The sequence below is a fragment of the Mobula birostris genome, chromosome 22 (assembly GCF_030028105.1).
Source record: "Mobula birostris isolate sMobBir1 chromosome 22, sMobBir1.hap1, whole genome shotgun sequence".
NCBI classification, from domain to species: domain Eukaryota; kingdom Metazoa; phylum Chordata; class Chondrichthyes; order Myliobatiformes; family Myliobatidae; genus Mobula; species Mobula birostris.
The window spans coordinates 55335606-55351495 of NC_092391.1; the positions used below are offsets into that span (position 1 = coordinate 55335606).

The 15890-nt window shown below is 47.1% G+C and overlaps 1 protein-coding gene across 2 annotated transcripts in view; it reads left to right on the forward strand.

Annotated features, from left to right (window-relative positions):
• Window positions 1-15890, forward strand: part of mmp17a (matrix metallopeptidase 17a) — a 131236-nt gene that overhangs the window by 9384 nt on the left and 105962 nt on the right. The window contains exon 2 of one of the 2 annotated variants that reach the window (XM_072240797.1): window positions 2715-2927. The exons of the other annotated variant lie outside the window; for it this stretch is intronic. The gene's annotated coding sequence lies outside the window, so the exon portion shown is untranslated. The remainder of the gene's footprint in view (window positions 1-2714; window positions 2928-15890) is intronic. 2 annotated transcript variants of the gene reach the window in all.

Below are 15890 nucleotides of genomic sequence, written 5' to 3' on the forward strand. Positions count from 1 at the left end.
GTCCCACACATTTGTCCTGTTCTGTCCCGTTGCACGGAGGCAGTGCTGCCCTGTCTGAGGAGCCGTCCTTTAAGGAGGCATTAGCTGGCTGGATTCATGGAGAAGATTTAAAAGTAGGACTGTAATTCCCAAACATCACAGGGAAAGGAGAGGTTCTTGACCCTTTGAAATCACCGGTGTATGTAATGAAATTTGTTGTTTTGCAACAGCAGTACATTACAATACATAATCATAAGCTATAAATTACAGTAAGCAATGCATACATCATCATCATCATCATCATTATGTGCTGTGTCATATGATGATCACGGTCTCATGACCATAATTGTTCTTGGCAAATTTTTCTACAGTAGTAGTTTGCCATTGTCTTCTTCTGGGCAGTGTCTTTACAAGACGGGTGACCCCAGCCATTATCAATACTCTTCAGAGATTGTCTGCCTGGTGTCAGTGGTCACATGACCAGGACTTGTGATCTGCACCAGCTGCTCAAATGACCATCACCACCTGCTCCCATGGTCACCTGACCCTGATCGGGGGGGGGGGGGGGGGGGGGCCTAAGCAGGTTATGCCTTGCCCAAGGGTGATCTGAAGGCGAATGGAGGGAAAGAGCACCTTACATTTCCTTTAGTAGAGACATATCTCCACCCCGCCACCCAAATTGTTGAGTGTGTGTCTCCGGGCTCCTGTAAACCACCTCCTTGATGGTAGCAATGAGAAGAGGGCATGTCCTGGGTGGTGAGGGTCCTTAATCATGGATGCTGCCTTTTAGAGGCGTTGATTTTTGAAGATAGACTTTAAGACTATATGATATAGGAGCAGAATTAGGCCATTTGGCCCATTGAGTCTGCTCCACATTTCATTGTGGCTGATCCATTCTCCCTCTCGGTCCCAATCTCCTGCCTTCTCCCCCGTACTCCTCCATTCCCTGACTAATCAAAAATCTATCAACCTCTGCATTAAATACACCCAGTGACTTGGCCTCCACAGCCGCCTGTGGCAATGAATTCCACAGATTCTCCACTCTCTGGCTAAAGAAATTCCTCCTCACCTCCGTTCTAAATGAACGTACCTCTATTCTGAGGTTGCTCCCTTTGGTCCTAGACTTCCCCATCATCGAAAACAACCTCTCAACATCCACTCTGTTGAGGCCTTTCAACACAGCTATCAGACACGGAGCCAAATAAAAACCCAGTGCGGGTGGCCAGCCTCGAGGAGGGAAGCTAATTCCAAGTTGTCAATTGCAGAGCAGCTGAAGGCATAGCTACTAGTGAGGGGTGAATGGATCAGGAGTGAGCTACTGAGATGCAGAGCTCTGCAAGTCGAGCCAGGGGTCTAAGGTTGGCGGCTCGATGTCTGAGAGTCCGGGGCCAAGGGCCGGTGATTGGAGGCCCAAAGGCCCAGAAGTACCCTGTTCTGGAGTTGCAGGCCCGATGACTGAGGATCCAGGGCCAAGGGCCAGTGATTGGAGGCCCAAAGGCCCAGAAGCAGCCTGTTCTGGAGTTGCAGGCCCGATGACTGAGGATCCAGGGCCAAGGGCCAGTGATTGGAGGCCCAAAAACCCAGAAGCAGCCTGTTCTGGAGTTGCAGGCCCGATGACTAAAGATCCAGGGCCAAGGGCCCTGAAGCAACCTGTTCTGGGGTTGGCGGCCTGTGTGCTTGTGTGAGAGGTTGAGGGAGGGGGCGAGGAAATGGGCTTGTTCTGCTTTTGTTTTTGTTATTGTTATTTGCATTGTTCTGCTGAGAGTTGTGGAAGTGCTACGTTGGCGTCGGAATGTGTGGCAACACTGGAGGGCTGCCCCCAGCACATCCTTGGATTGTGTTGGTTGTTAACCCATTTGACGCCATGACAGTGTAGCAATTGGCGTGATGCTATTACAGCTCAGAGCATTGGAGTTCAAAGTTCAATTCCAACTGCTCTGTACTAAAGTTTTACATTCTCCCCTTGTTCGTATGGCATAGGAGCCTTGCATCTACATTGTATTCTGTGTTGTACGTTTCTTGTGGTAACTAGTCATAAGAGTGGGGGCATGGTAACAGCACAGGGAATAAATCTTGTACTTGTGTTTTGTTCGTCGCTGTTTGTAGTAGTTGGGGACTGACGGAGGTCACATCCTTTGCTGACCACTCAGTATCACTCGATATTGCCTTAAATATACACAAAGACTTGGCCTCCACAGCCACCTGTGGCATTGAATTCCGCAGGATTAGTTTTGGTTTGGTTTGGTTTTGCCGCTACACATGGGTTTACTCTGGGTGCTCTGGTTTCCTCCCGCAGTCCAAAGGCATACCGGTCAGTAGGTTAATTGGTCAGTGTAAATTGTCCCTGATTAGGTTAGGGTTAAATCCGTGAGTAGCTGGCCAGTGCAGTGGGCTGGAAGGGTCTATTCCTATTCCGCGCTGGATCGCAAAATAAGATTTTTAAAAAGGTGACGGATTTTGCTGTACATGTGATCAATAAATCTGAATATGACTGTTAGGAAGGTCATAGAAAGCAGGAGGCTGCCGTGAGTCACACAGTATGAAATGAAATATGCCTCCGAGTTAAGTTTGGAGCAACAAAAATCTGCAGTCGGGCAACGTCTGTGGAGGAAAGTAATTGCTGGCATTTTGGGGTGAAACCCCACATCAGGCCAAACCAGATAGTGGGTTGCTCCAGACTCCAGCATCTGCCATCTCTCGAGACTCCAAATTAATTTATATTTGTTTATTTATAGAGATACAGCGCGAAATAGGCCCTTCCAAGCCACGGTGCCCACCCCCGGTACAATCAATGAAAAACTGCACAGAAAGACAGACAAGCAGCCAGTGTGCAGAAGACACCCAACTGAGCAAGATAAAAATAAATAAATAGGCAATAAATATCAAGAACGTGAGATGAAGTGTCCTTGAAAACGAGTCGGTAGGTGTGGGAACAGTTTGGTGTTGGGGTGAGTGAATTTCAGTGAAATTATCCTGTCTGATTCAAGAGGCTGGTGGTTGAGGGGTAGTAACTGTTCCTGGACCTGGTGGCGACAGACCCGTCGTACCTCCTTCCTGATGGCAGCAGCAAGAAGGGAGGAGGCTTTGGTGGTGGGGGTCCCTGATGATGGATGCTGCTTCCCTGCGACAGCGTTCTGTGTAGATGTGCTCAGTGGTGGAGAGGACTTTACCCACGATGGACTGGGCCGTGTCTGCTACTTTTTGTAGGATTTTCTGCTCAAGGGCATCGGTGTTTCCATTACCGGGCTGTGATGTAACCAGGCAATATACTCTCCACTGTGCATCTAAGTTTGTCAAAGTTTTGGATGTCATGCCGACTCTCCACCAATCCCTAAGAAAGCAGAGGTTTGCACTTGTGTGCTGCGCAGGACAGATACTCCTAAATGCTAACACCGAGGAACTTGAAGTTGCTGACCCTCTCCGTCTCCGATCCTCCGATGAGGACTGACTCATGGACCTCCAGTTTTCTCCTGAAGCCAATAAGCAGCTCCTTGGTCTTGCTGACATTGAGTGAGAGGTTGTTGCTATGGCAGCACTCAGCCGATCTTTCCTCATTCTTCTCTTCTTCCCCTTCTTTGTTTTCTGCTGCTGTAACACTCAACAAACGGCTGTAAGCAGCAAGTTTTATGTGAATCTCTGGATCTAATGGAGGTTCTTGTGAAGGCTGCAGAGGTGTCAGGCCAGCACAGGCAGGCACCGACCAGTCTCCACCCACTCATTGCCTGCAACCTATTTAAACCCTGCACTCAAGCACAGTCCTTGTTCAGCCATTGAACCAGCCAGCCTCAGTCAGTTACTCCTAGCCTTCAGTTACCTCATTGCCTGCTCATGTTAAGTCTCTGTTTTCTCTCTTGTTGTGTGGCTCCTTCTGGCTTGTTACTGTGCAGATTATTATTAAAGCGATGGCTCACCGCTAAATCATCTCCGCTTCCTCTGCACTGGGGCCAAGCTTCCTCCACATTCCCTGATACTGAGGACAGGTAGAAAGCTGAAATAATGAGGCTGGTCCCAGTGAGGGGGAGTCCCAGCTCTGTGACTTGACGCAACCATCAGACTGGGTCTTTAGGGTGATACAGTACCACTGTGGGGAGAGCCGTTACCGCATACTTCCATTGGCCCAGTTCCAATCCTGACCTCTGCTGTTGCCTCTGTTTACTGCTGCGTGAGTTTTCCCAGGATGTTTCAGTGCCCAACTACGTCCAGAGACACGCTGGCTAACTGTACGTTGCTCCCAGTGAGTGGGCGAGTGATAGAACCTGGGGAACGTTAATAGGAATCTGGCCACCTGCCTACAGGAGAGATATCAATAAAGTTGTGAGGGAATTTACCAGGATGTCAGGGCTTGAGTTATAGAAAGGTCAAACAGGGGGGAACCCAGGGGATGAGATCTCCCTCTGTCCCTCTGAATATACCCCTTGCCCATCCTCTGGGTTCCCCCCGCCCCTTGTCTTTCTTCCCGGACCTCCTGTCCCATGATCCTCTCGTATCCCTTTTGCCAATCACCTGTCCAGCTCTTGGCTCCATCGCTCCCCCTCCTGTCTTCTCCTATCATTTTGGATCTCCCCCTCCCCCTCCCACTTTCAAATCCCTTACTCACTCTTCCTTCAGTTAGTCCTGACGAAGGGTCTCGGCCTGAAACGTCGACTGTACCTCTTCCTAGAGATGCTGCCTGGCCTGCTGTGTTCATCAGCAACTTTGATGTGTGTTACTTGGATTTTATTCCCTGGAGCGCAGGGAAACTCCTACAAAAAACCGTGGATACGGCCCAGTCCATTATGGGTAAACCCCTCCCCACTGCTAAGCACATCTATCTGGGAACACAGAATGGTAAAGAGAACTTCTGGCATGTTGGCCTTTGTAAATTGAGCATTGTGAGCAGTTCTGGTCACCCAGTTACCGGAAAGATGTCAATAACATTGAGAAAGTACAGAGAAAAGTTATATCTTGTTGCCAGGGCTTGAGAAACTGAGTTAAATGGAAAGGTTGAATAAGAAGACTGAGGGGAGATTTGACTGAGGTGTACAAAATTATGAGGGGTATAGATAGGGTTAAATGCAAGCAGGCTTTTTCCCGCTGGTGGTAGGTTAAGGGTGAAAGGTCAAGTGATTAAGGGGAACATGAAGGGGAAACTTCTTCACTCAGAGAGTGGCTGAGTGAGAAACAAGCTGCCAGTGGAAATGATGTGGGCTAAATTGTAACATTTAAGAGAAACTTGGTGCCCAAGTTGTGTGGTCTTTCATTGATTCTATTATGGTTATTGTTCTATAGATTTACTGAATATGCCCGCAAGAAAATGGATTTCAGGGTTGTACCTGGCGACGTATATGTACTTTGATAATAAAATTACTTTGAACTTTGAATAAGTACGTTGATGAGAGGGATATGGAGAACTATGGTCTGTGTTTGGGTAATGGGAGTAGGCAGGAGATCAAGTTAGCATGGACTAGATGGGCCGAAGGTTCGAGGTAAAGATTAGCTTTATTTGTCACGTGTACATCGAAACATTAAAACAGTGGAATGCGCCGTTTGCATCAAAGAACGACACAGTCCGAGGGTGTGCTGGGGGCAGCCCACAAGTGTCGCCACATTTCCAGCACCAACGCAGTGTGCCCACAACTCACTAACCCTAACCCGTATGTCATTGGAACATGGGAGGAAACTGGAGCACCCGGAGGAAACCTACACAGTGTCGGGGAAAATGTATAGACTCCTTTCAGGCAGCAGGGGCAGTTGAACCCTGGCATCGTAAAATGTTAAGCTAACTGATACGCTATTTTGCCGGGCCTGTTTGCTTCCCATAGTGCTCTATGACTTTATGTATAAGATGTAGAATTACTGAAAGTGAGTTAGCACAGACTCGATGGGTTGAATGGCCTGTTTCCTACACTCTACAGCTGGAAGGTTGAACCTATAATTTGTAACCGGCAGGTGTATTGAAAGTTGTTAAGTCGCAGGCAGTAAACGTAGCGGTTAGCGCGGAACCCTTAGGGTCAGGGTTCAGAGTTCAATCCCGCATCCACTGTAAGGAGTTTGTACGTTTTCCCCATGACCGCATGGGTTTCCTCCGGGTGCTCTGCTTTTCTCCCACAGTTTTTTGTCCCGTGATGATAACATGTGCGCATTGAATTTTATATATAGAGATATTCATTTTAACAGCGAGCAAAACACTGTCAATGAGAACTTTGATCTCCTCTGGGTTTGATCGCTTTCACCCTCGTTCATCTGCACTCTCACAAAACAAAGGTAGCAGGCCTGAAGTGGGTAATGAAGGATCTTCTCGCCATAGCTTTTGCACACCATCCATTGTGATTTGTTTGCTAAATGACGCTTTAAAAGGTCAGGTTTTCAACTATCATTCCACTTCTCCCCACTTGTAAATTCCCCAGCAACTTTTGCATCGTGACAATACACGCAGGTAACACCAGTTTCTGTTTTGTATCCAAATATTTCTCGTAGCTGCATGTCCCTGACCTTGATCTTACGGTCAAATCAAATCAAGTTTAATTATTATTCAAACTATACATGGATACAGTCGAACAAGACAGTGTTCCTCTGGGGCCAAGATGCATACTATACATTTAAACTAGCAAGAGAGAAAAAAAAACACACACACATCGCTATGCAGGAAAACACATGTAAAGTCCAAGTCCCTGAGCGACATGCAAATTGATGGTACAGCCCCCAGCAATCCAGCCTGTCATTCCATGGGTTGAACACTGGAGGGCAGCACTGAGAGAGAGGCCAGCCCCCAGCTGAGCCTGGACTCCACGTTACAGATCTCCAGCATCTTCTCATCTGCACTGCAGCAGCAGGCGAACCTGCAGCTTGAGGCCTAGTCCTTGCTACAACCAAGGCCACGCTGCTGCCTCATCACCTGTCTCCCCATCAAGCAAGGGAAGCAGGCCTGTTGCATTTTACGTTATCAATGTTCAACTGGGTCTTGTGATCCCAAGAGAAACATCCAAGGCAGTCACTGATGGTTACACTGCACGCTGCTTTCGTGCACCAACTCAGATGTCTACGAGTATCAGGCAAGTAAGACGGTCTGCAGCCAGGTCAGCTTCTCTGAACTCTCTCTGGCCTGTCCGCCGTCTTCTCCTTCTCCAGCTCGTCCGCCAGCTTCTCCTCCTCCAACTCGTCCGCCAGCTTCTCCTACTCCGACTCGTCCGTTGGCTCCTTTGACACCCCGGTCAGCTGCTCTGAACAACGAACTGACACGCAGGCCTGCTGTACCCGTTCCTCTTGGAGTGCAGTATAGTCTTACAATCATAAAAAAACACATTTTAAAAGAAAAGTGCATCTTTAGTTGGCCTCCGAGAGGCCGCTGCGTTTGTAGCAGTCTCTACTGTTTCAGGAAGCCATTCCACTTTAAGTGAGCTAGCAGTTTTTTTGAGATTCACACCCTTTGCTTGTTTGGAATTCGACAAAATGAATCCCTAATTTCTTCAATAAAAACAGTGTAAATAAGCCAGTTGAAAAATCTGCTGACAAGTCATTGCAAACTCCATGTTGTCAGCACCATCCACATCAGAAACCAGAGAAGGAAATGTGATTGTGTATGATGGTGAAACATGCTTCACTTGCCAATGAGGTGGAGGATTTATGCGATGTTTAAATTTCTTTGTGCGCTAGTAGCAAATGATGTGTGTGTGCCACGCCTCAGAGTGAACGCTGGATAGAATTTAGTGTCGGGAAGTATACGGTCATTCGCTTTGGTAGAAGGAATAAAAGCAGAGACTATTTTCTAAATGGGGAGAAAATTCAAATATCTGAGGTGCTAAGGGACTTGGGTGACCTTGTGCAGGATTCCCTAAAGGTTAATTTGCAGGTTGAGTTGGTGGTGAGGAAGGCAAATGCAATGTTAGTATTCATTTTGAGAGGACTGGAATATACGAGCAAGGCTTTGTCTTGTAACGTCGAGGCTTCATAAGGCTTTGCTCAGACGTCACTTCAAGTATTGCGAGCAGTTTTGGCCCCTCAGCTTAGAAACGATGTGCTGGCTTTGGAGGGGGTCCAGAAGAGGTTCACGAGAATGATCCCGGGAATGAAAGGGTTAATGAATAAGGAGTGTTTGATGGCTCTGGGCCTGCCTCAAAAAAGTGGTGTCCATCATTAAAGACCCCCCCCCCCCCCCCACTCAGGACATGCCCTGTTCTCATTGCTACCATCAGGGAGGAGGTACAGGAGCCTGAAGACACACACTCAGTGATTCAGGAACAGCTTCTTCCCCTCTGACATCCGATTACTGAATGGACGTAGAACTCATGAACTCTTCCTTAGTATTTTTCCCCCTTTCTCGCTTTGTACTATGTATTTAATTTAATTTTTTTATATATACTTAATGTAATTTTGAATTTTTTGCTACTGTGTATGGCAATGTGTGACAGGGTGGAAGTACGCCTCTATCAAGGGAGGTGTAAGCCTCTCCCTCCCTCACAACGTATGAACAAATTGCTACATATGGCTGCTGGAAAGCAAAAAAAAATTATGAGAGTTGCTGGTGCAACTCAAGAGTAGGTGCTTATCCCACTGTTCTACCCTCTCTTTGAGTCTGTTACATCATTCCCAGAGTTCAGGACTGACCTGTGGTAACTCCTCATATCTACATCCTCCCAATTCCCCGTACACCTTTGGTTGACAGAGAATTTCTTTACTCCCCCGTAAGAAAACAAATCTCAAGGTCGTATATGATAACGCGCTCGTACTTTGATTATTCTGAATTTGCTTCAGAAGGTTTCTCTCTGGGCTGACCTTTCAGCTCCAATTACCACCTTGCTGTTTGTCGGGACTTGCGAGGAGTAGGTCGCTGTGTAAACAGTGTTAATCTTTCTCTATTTACTCCGCACACTCACACAGTGACAAGTGTCAGTGGTACAGATAGTTTTTCCTTAAAATGATTCTGCCCCATCATAAAACCATAATCTCCCAGTGAGAGGGATTAAAGGGCTTTGTGTATTAATCTTCCAGTGTCTGATTTAATCTGTACTCGCGTCGACCTGATTAGAGACAGTGTTTTTCAGATCACTTCGAACAGATCCTCTCATTCTGGTAGCTTCATCTTCATCATCGTTATGTGCCATGTCATATGGCGTGGGCGATCATGGTCTATCCATCACCGTGATTGTTCCTGGCAAATTTTTCTACAGAAGTGGGTTGCCATTGCCTTCTTCCTGGCAGTGTCTTTACAAGACAGCTATTATCAATACTCTTCAGAGATTGTCTACCTGACATCAGTGGTCACATAACCAGGACCTGTGATACACACCAGCTGTTCATACATCCGTCCACCACCTGCTCCCATGGCTTCACATAACCTGAGCCGGGGGTGGGGGGGGGGGCGCTAAGCAGGTGCTACACCTTGCCCAAGGGTGACCTGCAGGATAGCGGAGGGACGGAGCATCTTACACCTCCTTTGGTAGAGACTTATCTCCACACTTGATGCATTTTTTAAAATTTAGAGCTACAACATGGAACAGGCCTTTCTGCCCAATGAACCATGCCACCCAGCCAGCCACCTCCGGGTGTCACTGTAGCATAGCAGTTAGCATGATGCTACTGCGGTCTGGGGCATTCTGAAGTTCAGAGTTCAATCCCAGCATCATCCGTATGTCCTCCCTGTGGAATGTATGGGTTTTCCCCGGGTGCTCTGGTTTCCTCCCACAGTCCAAAGACAGACCGTTAGTTGGTTAATTGGTCATTGTAAATTGTCCCGTGATTAGATTTGGGTTAACCAAGGTTGTTGGGTTGGCATGACTCGAACAGCCAGAAGTGTCTACTCCGCACTGTATCACTAAAATAAACAATAAAGTTAACCCGAGCCCAATCACTGGACAATTCACAATGACCAATTAACCTACCAACCGGCACGTCTTCAGACTGTGGAAGGAAACCCATGTGCAAACTTTCTTACAGAGGATGCCGGAATTGAACCCTGAACTCCAATGCCCCGAGCTGTAATAGCATCGTGCTAACCTCAGCATGACTGTGGCACACCTTTATGTGTGTAGTTATTGGTTTGTGTGTACACAAGTGCACTGGTGTCAGTTTGTGTGTCACACAAGTGCACGGTAGCATTCTTCTGAATTCTGGTGAATACAGGTCCAGAGCCATCAAATGCTCTTCATATGACAAGCCATTCAATCCTGGTATCATTTCTGTGAACCTCCTTCGAACCTTCTCCAGTTTCAGCACGTCCTTTCTAAGATAAGGGGCCCAAAACTGCTCACAATACTCCAAGTGAGGCCTCACCAGAGCTTTATAAAGTCTCAACGTCACATCATTGCTTTTATATTCTAGTCCTCTTGAAATAAATGCCAACATCAGATTTGCCTTCCTCACCACAGACACAACCTGCAAATTAACCTTTAGGGAATCCTGCACAAGGACTTACAAGTCCCTTTGCACCTCAGATTTTTTTGTATTTTCTCTCCATTTAGAAAATAGTTAACCCTTTCATTTCTTCTACCAAAGCACATGACCATACACTTCCCTGCCATGTTTTCCATCTGCCATTCCTTTGCCCATTCTCCTAATTTGCCCAAGTCCTTCTGTAGCCTCTCTACTTCCTCGAAACTACCTGCCCCTCCACCTATCTTCATATCATCTGCAAACTTTGCAACAAAGCCATCAATTCCGTCATCCAAATCATTGACATATAATGTAAAAAGAATCGACCCCAACACAGACCCCTGTGGAACACCACTAGTCATTAGCAACCAATAAGAAAATGCTCCCTTTATTCTCACCATTTGCCTCCTGCCAGTCAGTCACTGCTCTATCCATGGTAGAATCTTTCCTGTAATACCATGGGCTCGTAGCTTGTTAAGGAAGCTCATGTGTGGCACCTTGTCAAAGGCTTTCTGAAAATCCAAGTACACAACATCAACCAATTCTCTTTTGTCTGTTCTGCTTGTTATTTCTTCAAAGAATTCCAACAGATCTTCCCTTGAGGAAACCAGGCCTATTTTATCTGCCTTCATATCTTTCAGTTTCCCAAGAACCTGCTCCCTAGTAATGGTTACCACACACACTTCATGACCCCTGACACCTGGAACTTCCACCTGGAACTTCCACCATACTGCCAGTGTTTTCCACAGTGAAGACTGACGCAAAACGCTCATTCATTTCATCCGCCATTTCCTGGTCCCTCATTGCTATCTCTTCAGCATCATTTTCCAGCGGTCCAATATCCACTCTTGACTCTCTTTTACACTTTATGTATTGGAAGAAACTTCTGGCATCCTCTGTAATATTTTTGGCCAGCTTACTTTTACATTCCATCTTTACAACATGGCTGTTTTGGTTGCCTTCTGTTGGTTTTTAAAAGTTTCCTAAACCTCTAACTTCCAACTAATCTTTGCTGTATTATTTGCCCTCTCTTTGGCTTTTATGCTGGCTTTGACTTCTCTTGTTAGCCACGGTTGGCTCATCTTTCCTTTAGAATACTTCTTCCTCTTTGGGATGCATATATCCTGTGCCTTGCAAATTGCTTCCAGAAATTCCAGACATTGCTGCTCTGCCATCATCCTTGCCAGTGTTCTTTTCCAATTAATTCTGGCCAACTCCTCTTTCAAGGCTCTGTAATTCTCTTTACTCCACTGTACTACTGATACAGCTGACTTTAGCTTCTCCTTCTCAAATTTCAGGGTGAACCCAATAATTTTATGATCACTTACCCCTAAGGGTTCTTTTGCCTTAAGCTTTCTAATCAATTCTGGTTCATTGCACAGCACCCAACCTAGAATAGCTGATCCCCTAGTGGGTTCAACCACAAGCTGCTCTGAAAAGCCATCTCATAGGCACTCTAGAAATTCCCCCTCCTGTAATCCAGCACCAACCTGATTTTCCCAATCTACCTGCATATTGAAATCCTCCATGACTATTGTAATATTGCCCTTTTGGCATGCATTTTCTATCTCCTGTTGTAATTTGTAGGCCGCATCCTTACTACTGTTTGGGGGGTCTGTATACATCTCCCATCAGGGTCTTTTTACCCTTGAAGTTCCTTAGCTCTATCCACAACGATTCAACACCTTCTGACCCTATGTCACCTCTTTCTAATGACTTTACCAACAGAGCAATGCCGCCCCCTCTGCCTTCCTGCCAGTCCTTTCAATACAATGTGTATCCTTGGACATTAAGCTCCCAGATATAATCTTCATTCAGCCGTGATTCAGTGATGCCTCCAACATCTTACCTGCCAATCTGCAGCTTTGCTGAAAGTTCATCTTCCTTATTCCGTACACTGAGCGCATTCAGATACAACACCTTCAGTCCTGTATTCACCCTTTTCAATTCTGTCTGCATTTATTGTTGTAACTCATCCTGTTGACTGCAATTTTACTCTGTCAACAGCCTCTCCTCACTCCACATTGCCTCTGTTTGTAAACCAGCTACCTCACCTTCAGCACTATTTCAGCCTTTCCTACGACACTTCTTGCTTTGAAATATACGCCGATCAGGACACCAGTCACACCATGCTCAACCTTTTGGTTCCCAACTTTGTCTGAGGTCTTACCGACATCTGCCTCCACAACCTCTCCACTAACTGCTCTGGCACTCTGGTTCCCACCCCTCTGCAACTCTAGTTTAAACCCCATCGTACAGCATTAGCAAACCTTCCTGCTAGGATATTACTCCCCTTCCAGTTCAGGTGCAATCTGTCCCTTCTGTACAGGTCCCACCTTCCCTGGAAGAGAGCCCGATAATCCAAAAATTGTATGCCCTCCCTCCTATACCAACTGCTTAGCCATGTACTAAACTGTATAATCTTTCTAGTTCTGGCCTCACTAGCACGTGGCATGGGTAGCAATCCTGAGAACACAACCCTAGAGGTCCTGCCCTTTAACTTAGCACCTAACTTCCTGAACTCCCGATGCAGAACCTCATCACTCGTCCTACCCATGTCATTGGTACCTACATGGACCACGACTCCTGGCTGTTCACCCTCCCACTTCAGAATGCTGAGGACCCTGTCCGAGATGTCCTGGACCCTGGCACCCGGGGGGCAATATACCATCTGGGAATCTCATTCTCAGCCACAGAACCTCCTGTCTGTTCCCCTAACAAACAAATCCCCTGTCACCACAGCGTGCCTGTTCTTCCCCCTTCCCTTCTGAGTCACAGAGGCAGACTCGGTGCCAGAGACCCGACCACTGTGACTTTCCTCTGTTAGGTCATCACCCCCATCCCACTGTATCCAAAGCGATATCCCTGTTGTTGAGGGGGGTGGCCGCAGGGGTACTCTGCACTGACTCCTTAACCCTTTCCCCTTCCTGACCGTCACCCTTGTTGTAACTACTTCCCTATGTGTCCTATCTACCTGTTAACGTTTGGACTCCAGTCTGGTGAGGGATTGCAGTTCAAAGTTTGAAGTATATTTATTATCAATGAGTGTATAAATTACACAACCATGAGACATGAGATTTGCCTGCTTACAGGCAGCCACAAAGCAATAAACCTGAAAGAACCCGTTAAAAAAAAGACTAAAACCCATGGCAGAAAAAGAAAAACAACACAAATCATGCAAGCAGCAGCACTCAGAGTGAAAGTGAGTCTGTAGACACGGAGCCTGGAGCAGGCAGAGCAGGCCCAGAGCCTCAGCCTCAGTTCATCATGCAGTGGGGCAAATCGTCACTCGCAGACACATAGCCCAGGGCAGTCTCATAGCCTCAGTGTTAGTGCAGCGAAGAGCAGAGCAAACGTCACAAAGCAGCAAGCAGAACACCTCTGGGCCTAACATCCTTCCTTTTCAATCCATCTGGCCCGGCGTTCAAATTGTCCAAGTTGTCTGCAGTGATTGTTCACCGCAATTTTCCACAGAAAACGTGTTAGTCCAGACCTGGAAAGTTGACTGTTTTACTCTCCGGCGATGCTGCCTGCCTCACGGTGTATGAGGAGGGATGATCATGAGCAGTGGGTGTTCAGCTGAGGTAGTCTCAGGCCTACCTCGCATTCCCAGCTCCTCCAAAATGCTTCAGGTTCTAACCTCTTCTTTTAGCTCTCTTTAGAAAGTAGCAAAGACACCCTTACCCATGTCTGGAAGGTCAGCCAAGCTTTCTTTATGCAGGCCGCCTGTACCATTACATCCCAGTGATGCCATCACAACTTAAAGCTGTTTTATACTTGTGCGTCAAATGTACGCCGTAGGTACCACGTACCTTACGCCGGAGGGTGACGTGCACCTCCCCAAAAATGTAACTCACGCGTCATGGCGATACAATAGACAATAAACAATGGGTGCAGGAGTAGGCCATTCGGCCCTTCGAGCCAGCACCACCATTCACTGTGATCATGGTTGATCATCCACAATCAGTATCCAGTTCCTGCCTTATCCCCATAACCTTTGATTCCGCTATCTTTAAGAGCTCTATCCATCTCCTTCTTGAAAGCATCCAGAGACTTGGCCTCCACAGCCTTCTGGAGACCACAACAACTCTGATTGGTCCGCTTGGTAGCATCGCATTTCCTCCTACGCATTTCCGGTTGCTTTTTTCTGCCATGTCTGTACACTGATGCGAAATAAATGGTTGGAGACAATGAACCAAATCGTCAAATCTACCTGCTGACATCCGAAAATATTTGAAATGCATTTCCTCGTCCATGTCTGTCACGAAGGAACTCAACACAGTGGCATAGAATCCCCACTGCCAACTAGCGTTTTGGCAGTGAATTGCAGAGTGATGCAGACACATCTACGCACGCTCGCTACGGCATAGCCTGTGCGCACAAGTATAAATCAACCTTTAAACTCATCAATCACCTTCAACAGCGTGACTCATGAGGAAACTTGAAGGCAGGCATTGTCCTGTTCTGTTAACAAGCACTCCTCAGGGCTGAGGTGACCTAACTTTGGAGGACCAGCCGCCAGCGTAGGCTGATCTCAGCCGAGGCTAGGGTTCCTCACCAGCCCCATTATTGTAGGCCAAGTTCAGTGATCCACACCAGGCCTATTGCCATAGGTCGAGCTTAGAGATGCTCTTCAGGCCAATTGGTAAAGGACATGGTGGGGGTCCCTCAGCAAGCTTCCTGCCATAGGCTGAGTTCAGGCATCTGCCCAAACTCGGCTGAGGATGAGGACCTTCACTGGGCCCATTAATATAGGCTGAGCTTGGTGACCCACACCCACTGCTTCAGACCAAGGCTGGGGCCTCTCACCAGGCCCATTGCCATAGGCTGAGCTCAGAGATCCCCTTCAGGCCCACTGGGAAAGGGTGTGACTGGGAGCCCTCAGTGTTCGTAATTCAATTAAAATAGAAGCACCCACACGGAGGTCAGATTAACTGGTATATTCACTTTGTGAAGAGAGAGGGAGAACAACAGATCAATGTGTATGGTAAGTTATCTGTTAATAAGTAGTGCTAAGGGGAGCCATTGCGCTAAAAGAAATAGATCCATACATTACACAGGCACCCTCACCAAGCCCACTAGAACAGGCCAAGGAAGGGGACTCATCGGGCCCGTTAGTGGAGGCTGAGTTCAGTGACTCATTCCCACTGCTTTAGGCCAAGGCTGAAGTCCCTCACCAGGCCCCATTACCGTAGGCTGAGAATGGGGTGCGTAACTTTTGTACACTGAGGACAGAGGCCTACATCAGGCCCACTGGTATAGGCCGAGAGTGGGGTCCCTCACCAGGCCCACTGGTGTAGGCCGAGTTCAGTTAAACAGAATGAAAGATACTTAATGACTGTCACAATACTGAGGAGAATTATTATCTGAAAATTTGAAATTTGCCAGCGATCAGAAGGACCGCTCATCCACTTGACACTGAAAATTGACTCAGCATTTTGTGATTTGGACGACTGTCTACTTGATATCTCCCTGGAGATTACGCCACACATTTAACTTTAGTGCTGCTCTCCTCTGACCTCATCCTGCTGACGGCTCTAATATTCTTAAACCTAATTACCCAC